Below are 9,422 nucleotides of genomic sequence, written 5' to 3' on the forward strand. Positions count from 1 at the left end.
GGATCTAGGAGGATGCCTTATGTGCCTACTATATGTATTTCAGCTTTATGAGAAATTGCATGCTAGTTTCGAGTATACAACAGAACGATAGCCCGTTTAGGTTATGCCTGATAGTATGAGCTTAGCATTGAATGCTAGTGCAGTTTCTTGTTAAGAGGATAGAATTGCTTGAGTAGTCTCCTGTGTCTGAATGTTACTTGCTTTGTGCTTTGTGGGACTTTGAGTGATGGGTGTTAGCCATTAGGTGAATACGTCACGTCACATGTGAATAGGGTTGAATAATCTCAGAGTGCTAGATTTGGCCCTATTGCACAGCTCTTGTTTGAGTCTCACCGTTGTAGGGATGAGTCTTTTACTCAAAGGATTATTTGAGCCTCGCCGCATGTGATGGTATTCAGATGATGGCTAATTGGCATCACAAGGAGGCTTTCAGCAGCTGAGGATTGGATCGGGTAGAGTCAGAGATTTCACTAGGGCAAGCCTAGGATGAGAATAGCAGAGATCAGTAGCAGTAGTAGTGACTTGGTGGAGTCGAGGAAGTTCTTGAGGAACGTACGGATAGATGTGCAAGGTAGTAGGGGTCCATACTACTGGAAGCAGAGGATCCGTACTCGAATCGAGGAAAGTTGAGATGAGACTAGGAAACCTGTGGTAGTAGTGATTCCTCGAGATATATTAGTGTTCCTAACGTTTATTATGCATTTCAGAATGGTGGTATTACGCCCTAGACCAGCAGTCGGCAGTTTAGGTGCCGGAGGGGGATCAGGACCAGGCCCGGAGGCCGAGCAGTTGGATGAGCAGACTAGGGAGTTTCTCTCTTCAGAGATTACTCGCACCATACTTGAGCAGACTCTTATGATCTTCGGTTCGATCAAGGAGGGTATCTTAGAGTTGATGGACGAGAGGTTGAGCACCTTCCGTGCTGAGGTGGCAGCCATGATGGGGTCATGCACGCTTGCGGAGCTCCGGTTATCACGGGGCGCGGGACCCCATAGCGAGTACTAGATGGTTGGCAGATATGGCCAACGCTTTCCGCACTAGCAGATGTCCCGAGGGGGACAACGTCAGATTAGCGTCCTGTCTTCTGAAGGACAGGGCACGAGATTGGTGGGAGGAGGTTGGTCATGCCATTGGAGATGACGCAACTTTGGATGTTATGACCTGGACTGATTTTACTACCAGGTTCAGAGCTGAGTTCGCACTGGTCATTGAGGTGCAGCAGTTAGCCAGAGAGTTTCAGGATCTTACCCAGACTACAGAGATAGTGGCAGAGATTACGGCCAAGTTCAAGGAGAGGGCTCTTCTTGTTCCTCAGTACGCGGCTGATGAGGAAATGAAGAAGGCTCGTTATCATGAGATGCTGCAAAGTGATATCTGCCAGTTTGTGAGTCGGTCCAGCTGTAAAACGCTGGAAGACATGATTGCTAGGGCGAGAGAGAGAGAGAGAGAGAGAGAGAGAGAGAGAAATTGACCTTGAGATGGAGAGAAAGAGGAAGCTAAAGGCGGCTCCAGGTATAGGGAGTGCGGGCAAAAAGCCCAAGGGTTCAGATCAAAGAGCTAGGAGTCAGCAGAGCCACGCTCGGTGTGGCAAGTGTGGGAGATTGCATGATGGGGCGTGCAAGGCAAGGAGTGCTGGCTGCTACAAGTGCGATCGAACTTGGCATATGAGCAGAGATTGTACAATCACTACTACCGTTGTTGCGGCATCAAATTTGAATTTCTTCCATTGTAATCATAGGGTACATAAAAAGTCCCAGTGTCCGAGTTTAGCTGCTGCAGGGAAGGTGTCAGCACCTGCTCCTGCTACTTTGAGGATTACAGATGGCCGTCAGGGCCGAGCTGTGACGCCAGTGGAAAAGAGTATGGCTTTTCAGCTAACAGCAGAGGAGGTGCGAGCGACTCCTGACGTGGTGATGGGTATGTATTTTTCTCCTTACCTCTGCATTTATTATCGATTGTTTCTTATGCTTATATGTTTTGTATAGGGTCGTTCTCAGTGAATGGCATATCAGCTACAGTATTGTTTGATTCGGGGGCTACCCGGTCATTCGTCTTTCTTGCGCATAGCAAGAGGTTTAGCAGAGCTCCAGGGGAGCTAGATTGTCCACTTGAGCTTAAGATATCGGCTGATAGGACCGTTAGGGTTGCAAGGGTACACAGAGGATGTTCTCTACAGTTATTCAATGAGCACTTTCCATTGGACTTGGTCCCTATTCCCCTGCGAGGGAATAAGGTTATAGTAGGCATGGATTGGTTGAGCCCCAATGGGGCGGTGATAGATTGTGAGTTGCAGTTTAGTGAGGGTTCGCTCTCCCAGTGGGGGAGAGTTAGTGATTCAGGGCGAGAGGCCACGGCGCGGACTAGTTCTGTGTTCAATGGCGAGAGCAAGGCGCTATTTTCAGCAGGGTTGCATCGGTTATGTTGCCTATGTTTTAGATACACGGGAGAAGGGCAAAGCGACAGTTGATGATGTTCCGGTAGTGCGAGACTACCCGGATGTATTTCCAGAGGAATTGCCTGGAATACCTCCCGAGAGGTAGGTCGAGTTTAAGATTGACCTGATCTTTGGTGCAGCTCTGATAGCCAAAGAACCGTATCGGTTGGCTCCCCTAGAGATGCAGGAGTTATCTACACAGCTGCAAGAGCTGCTAGATAAGGGTTTTATCAGGCCGAGCAGTTCACCTTGGGGTGCACCGATTTTGTTTGTAAAGAAAAAGGACGGGTCGCACCGTATATGTATGGATTACCGGGAGCTGAATAAGGTAACGGTGGAGAACCGCTACCCACTTCTGAGGATAGATGATTTGTTTGATCAGCTGCAGGGAGCATCTTGGTTTTCCAAGATCGATTTATGTTTCGGGTATCATCAGATGCGATTCAGAGGCGAGGATGTGCAGAAGACTGCTTTCAGGACCCGGTATGGTCATTATCAGTTCGTGGTGATGCCGTTTGGGCTCACCAACGCTCCAGCCGCATTCATGGATCTCATGAATTGCGTGTGCAAGCCGATGCTGGATCGGTCTGTGATAGTATTCATAGATGATATCTTGGTGTATTCCAAAACTCAGGAGCAGCACGAGGAGCACCTGAGAGAGGTGCTAGAGATTTTGAGGAGGGAGAGACTTTTCGCAAAGTTCTCCAAGTGCGAGTTCTAGTTGCGCGAGGTGCAGTTCCTTGGACATCTCGTCAACCTGAAGGGTATTTTGGTAGATCCGGCCAAGATAGAGGTCGTGATGCAGTGGGAAGTCCCGAGATCTCCATCTGAGATTAGGAGCTTCCTATGTTTAGCAGGGTACTACAGGAGATTCATCCAGGATTTCTCCAAGATAGTTGTACCGCTCACCCGACTGACCAAGAAGTCGGTGTTGTTTCACTGGGGGCCTGAGCAGCATGCATCATTCGAGACCCTCAGGCGGAAATTGTGTGAGGCACCGATTCTTACCCTGCCAGAGGGAGTAGAGGATTTAGTAGTCTACTGTGATGCTTCGATCGCAGGTATGGGAGCAGTGTTGATGCTAGGGGTGTGCATGGGTCGGTTTGGGTCGGTTTTGGACTCAAACCCAACCCAACCCATAAATGGTCGGTTTCTGGTTTTTAGAACCCAATAGGATCGGTTTCTGGTCGGTTCGGTTTCTTGGGTTCTGAGGTCGGTTTGGGCGGTTTTTCGGTTTCTTGGGTTCAACCCATACACTCACGGGTTCTGGGTTTAAACCCATGGGTTTAAGGTTTTAACCCATTTTCCATAAATGAAGCAACAAGTTAGATACTTCAAAAATAACAAATTGAAGTTAAGTACTTCAAAAAATATGAGTCTTACAACAAATAGTCAATTACAACTTACAACTAAAGCCCGAAATAGTCTATTACAACTAAAACACAATCAAGTATGGGTGGTTTTTCGGGTTGGATGGGTCGGTTTCTTGGGGCGGTTTGTCGGTTTTAAGTATGGGTCGGTTTCTTGGGTTGGATGGGTCGGTTTCTGGTTAGAAACCGAACCCGAACCCGATTTTTCGGTTTCTAAAAATATCAAACCCAAACCGTCGGTTTTGCTTCGGTTTCGGTTTTTTCGGTTTCGGTTTTGTCGGTTTTAGTCGGTTTCTCGGTCTTTTGGTTTGGGTTTGCTCACCCCTAGTTGATGCAGCGAGGCCGTGTGATAGCTTACGCATTGAGACAGTTGAAGCCTCACGAGGCTAATTATCCTATGCATGATTTAGAGTTGGGGGCAGTGGTGTTTGCCCTCAATATTTGGAGACATTACCTCTACGGGGTCCGTTGTACCATTTACACGGATCATAAGAGCTTGAGGTACCTCATGGACCAGCCGAATCTGAACATGAAGCAGAGGCTATGGTTAGATGTGCAGAAGTATTACGACTGTGAGATCCTTTATCACCCAGGGAAGGCCAAATGTAGTGGCCGACGCCCTGAGCCGCAAGGCAGCAGCAGCCCCGATCAGAGACATTTGTTTGAGGTACCTCATGGACCAGCCGAATCTGAACATGAGGCAGAGGCGATGGTTAGATGTGCTGAAGGATTACGACTGTGAGATCCTTTATCACCCAGGGAAGGCCAAAGTAGTGGCCGACGTCCTGAGCCGCAAGGCAGCAGCAACCCCGATCAGAGACATTTGTTTGAGGATGACAGTGATTACTCCATTGCTGGAGCAAATTAAAGAGGCGCGGGCCGAGGGCCTCAAGGAAGAGAAGTAGAAGTGTAAGAGGATCGTGGGCTGCGTAGCTTCCTTTGACTATGATAGTCAAGGATTGTTGACCCTTCATGGGAGGGTCTGGGTGCCGTACTGGGGCGGAGTACGACAAGTGCTGATGGACGAGGCTCATAAGTCTCGATTCTCCATCCATCCAGGGGCAACAAAGATGTATAGTAATCTTAGACCCGATTATTGGAGGCCCTGCATGAAGCGGGATGTGGCCTGGTGTGTGGAAAGATGCCTGACCTACAGGAAGGTTAAGGCGGAGCACCAGAGACCTCACGGCAAGATGCAGCTGTTCGACATTCTTGTGTGGAAACGGGAGGATATCACCATGGATTTCATCACTAAGCTTCCCAGGACCGCACGAGGAGTGGACGCGATTTGGGTTATAGTGGATCGGTTGACGAAGAGTGCTCATTTTATACCGATCCAGGAGAGCATATCGACTGAGAAGCTAGCCGGTATTTGTGTACGAGAGGTGGTGGCGCGGCATGGGGTGCCTGTTTCAGTGGTGTCAAACCGAGATGTACGTTTTACTTCCAGAATTTGGAAGTGATTTCATGAAGAGATGGGTACTCGTCTCCATTTCAGCACCACTTTCAACCCTTAGACGGATGGACAGAGCGAGAGGACGATTCAGACCCTTGAGGACATGCTCCGGGCATGTGTCCTAGATTTCGATGGCAGTTGGGATACGTATCTTCCGTTAGCAGAATTTTCGTATAACAACAGTTACCACGTGAGTATTGACCGCCCTCCCTTCGAGATGCTCTATGGGAGGAAGTATAGGACCCTGATTTGTTAGGGGGGAGGTCGGTCAGCGTGTTGGGAGCACCGAAGTGGTGCTCAAGACGACAGAGTTGATCCAGCAGGTACACAGTAGGCTGCAGACTACGCAGAGTCGGCAGAAAAGTTACGTCGATAGGAGGCGATCAGACTTGGAGTTTCAGGAATGCGACATGGTCCTCCTAAAGGTATCACCCTGGAAGGGTGTTATCATGTTTCAGAAGAGGGGCAAGTTGGGCCCCAGGTTCATTGGTTATTTTAGGGTTTTGGCCCGGGTGGGTCGGGTTGCTTATCGGTTGGATCTTCCGGCAGAGCTTATCCAGATCCACAACACTTTCCATGTTTCCCAGTTGAGGAAGTGTTTGGTGGATGAGTCAGCAGTTGTTCCCTTAGAGGACATTCAGGTTGATAGCAGCCTAAATTATATTGAGAGGCCGGTTGTGATTCTGGACCGAAAGACAAAGACCTTAAGGAACAAGGTAATTCAGCTAGTGAAGGTGCGGTGGCAGCACCGGAAGGGTTCAGAGCGGACATGGGAATCAGAGGAGGAGATGCAGGAGCATTAGCCGGAGTTATTTTCAGATTCAGTAGCAGCATACTTCAAGGACGAAGTCTAATTCAAGTGGGGGAGATTTGTAACGATCGTTTCCGAGGTATAAATTTATTTAATTCTTCAGTTTATTTATTGGGCTATAATTGAATTGTTGTTGTGAGTAGACCTCTTTTTGGGCCGAAGGGTAAGCAGCCCATAAGCCGTATGCGGGGCGTAACCCCTCTTGTACACTGGGCGTACTGATTAAATGGAACGTGGGGAGGCTGAGCGTACACACAACGTACCTTATGGTATGCCCAACGTACGCGACCATGTGGAAAACCCTAATTTTAGGGGTTGAGGTGTATTTAAACCCCATTAGAGCCTCCTATTTGGCCTCCTCACTTATCATTCACTCCAGAGAAACCCTAGTTCGTCCCTTTTACTCCTTGTTTGTGTGTGTTTGATCTTTGAGCTTATTTTTGTGAAGAAGGAAAAGAAGAGAAGTGGAAGAAGAAGAACTTGAGCACCTTGAGCTCATAGATCTGGGATCATTCCTTCATTTGGCATTCAAAAGAGGTATAAAGCTTCCAACTTTCCTCTTGTAAGTTTAGATCTAGGAGTTTTTGGAAGTTTGGACCTTTTAGGTCCAAAGGAAGGACCTTTATATTGCAACTTCGTTTTTGGAGCATGGGATCGCTATCCTTGAAGCTCAAGAGTCCCCATAGCAGTAAAGTTTCGATCTTTGTGGCTTATATGGAACCATGCATGAGATCTAGTTAGTTTTATGGAAGTAGAATGTTATTTGTGGAAGTTTGAGCCTTTATGAGACTTGTAAGCCATCAAGTAAGCAACTTTATGGCTTAAGTCATGGAATAAGCTTAGGATCTAGATTTGTAGCTTCTGGATCTAATTATTAAGCACTTAATGAGATGTTGGCTTAACAGAGTTGTACGCTGGGTGTACAAGGAAGTACGCACCGCATACAAGCCAGCAGCTGGTATGCTCAGCGTACCTTGGTGTACGCCTCGCATACGCTGCCAGTTTGGGCTTCGAGTGTTGGGCCTTGGTGTGGGCTGGGTTTCAGGCTTAGAGTCCTTGGGCCTTTATGGCCCATCAGACTTCAGTTGCTTAGGACCAAGGATTTAGTATTGGTCTTGAGTAAGGCCCAATAAAAGGGTTCTAGGCCCAATATAGCAAATTGGGTGGGGCCATAGATGGACTTAGAAGGAATTAAGGATTTAGGCCATGTTTGTGTCCCACACCATAGTAGGGGTAAAATGGTCATTTTACCCATAGAGGAATCCCTATTTTGATTTAGTATTTTATTCCCATAATAGCTAGGAAGCAGCCGGAGCAACAGTCAGGGATTTCTCATTCAGGAGTTCAGCAGTCAGCATCACGAGGTGAGTTTCCTTCCAGTAGGAACGGGTCTAAGGCCACAATGTCGGCCCGTTTAGCTAGCAGTAGTTTCCAGACTTCGGTCCGATGCAGTAGTTAGTATGTTTGATGCCTTCGTGGCTCAGACAGGATTTATGTGTTATGTGTTCCGGGCCACGGCCCGATGCAGTATGCAGTATATGTGTGTTCATGTTAGTTGATATGTTTATGTTATGCTTTGTTCAGTTAGTTCCGGACTTCGGTCCGATGCAGTTAGTCCGGACTTCGGTCCGATGCAGGGGACAAGGTCCCAGTCAGTTTCCGGACTTCGGTCCGATGCAGGGGGCAAGGCCCCAGTTAGTCCGGACCTCGGTCCGATGCAGTAGGCAAGGCCCAGTATGTGCTTATTATGTTATTGTATGGTATGTGGTAGTTTGGGGGAGCTCACTAAGCTTTGTGCTTACAGTTTCAGTTTTGGTTTCAGGTACTTCCGCAAGTAAAGGGAAGAGCTCAGGTTGATGGCATCGCACACACCACAGCTTCAGTTTGTCTTGGGAGTTGTTTTAGCTTTTCATAGATGTGATTTGACACAGTCTTGATACAGTTTTCTCGTGATACTTTGCTATGATTTTGGGATAATGACGTATGGGTTTATTTTATGATAATGACATGATGTTTTTAGTAATTATTAAACAAAAATTTCCGGGTCTTATTTTGGGATGTTTCACATGATTCCAATCCCAATTGTGAAATTATGAGGCTTTATTTCTTATAAAACATTTGTGAGTTCAATTAGATATTTAAACCATTTTTAAACCTTATAATGTATGGAGTTTTGAAATAATTTATTCCCTTTAAGTGTTTACAAAAGGTTTTTTAGGTTAACATTAGTTAAAAACAAGTTTAATCCATTTCAATGGTTAATCATTAGAACTACCAATTCCAATCACATAGAAAATATAGGGATCATCATGAGGATCAACATAGATAAACAATTTACTCCATGAATATAAGTAGAATGTATATTTGAATTCAAAACTTCAATCATAAGCTAAAGTGTAATTTTCTAAAGCTTAAGTACAACTTCAAACATTAAGTTTGGGTTTTAATTTACCCAAAGCCATCATCAATGATGGAATCATCAATTTCACCGGGATATGATGATCACTTACTGTTCTATAATACCATTTAATCTTAATTTTTTTTATTAAACAATGAGTTAGTCTATAGATTAAGATCATATCTAATAGGCTAGGGTTAGGACCCCCCCCCCCCCCATTCGCCAAAAAAATACTTTATTAATTACTCGAATCTCACACCTATGAGTTAGTTATTGTTTGAGAATTGATATATGAATGGAATTACAATATAAAACCCAAATAAATACAAACATATCAAGGAAATTTGAGATTATACAACGAACCTCGAACCTCAAACCTTATAATTCAAGTTTAAGAATGAAAGGGAAAGAAAAACCACCTTCAAGTTAGGGTATAAAGAGATTTGACCATAATTTCAACAAATTAACTTGCAACCTTTAAATCATCATGGAAATAAAAGGAAATCACTCATTGAGAAGCTCTTAAGGGCTAAATACACTTGAATGAGGAGGACAAAAGTGGGTTGGAGATCTAATCCCAAAACCATGAGCATTTGTCCAAAATGGTCCCTCAACTATTACTTTAATATTTTCCTAAATAATATTCCTCATATATAATTTATGATTTTCAAGTCCTATTTTCATCGAGACAAAATTACATAAATGGTCCGCATGGTTGACAATATCGACCAATTATGGTCCTTATGACGAATTCTTTACACAGATGGTCCCTGTGGTTTCAAAATCTTGCAAAGACGGTCCTTTTGACTAACGGCGTTAACTTTTTCAGTTAAGTCCTATGTGAAATGACATATTTGCCCTTCATGCATAAGGACGCTTTATGTAATATGTTTATACCACAAGGACCATTTATGTAATTTTCCCTATTATTTATTATTATTTTTATTTATTTT

This window comes from Lactuca sativa, chromosome 9 (genome assembly GCF_002870075.4).
Source record: "Lactuca sativa cultivar Salinas chromosome 9, Lsat_Salinas_v11, whole genome shotgun sequence".
Lineage (NCBI taxonomy): Eukaryota > Viridiplantae > Streptophyta > Magnoliopsida > Asterales > Asteraceae > Lactuca > Lactuca sativa.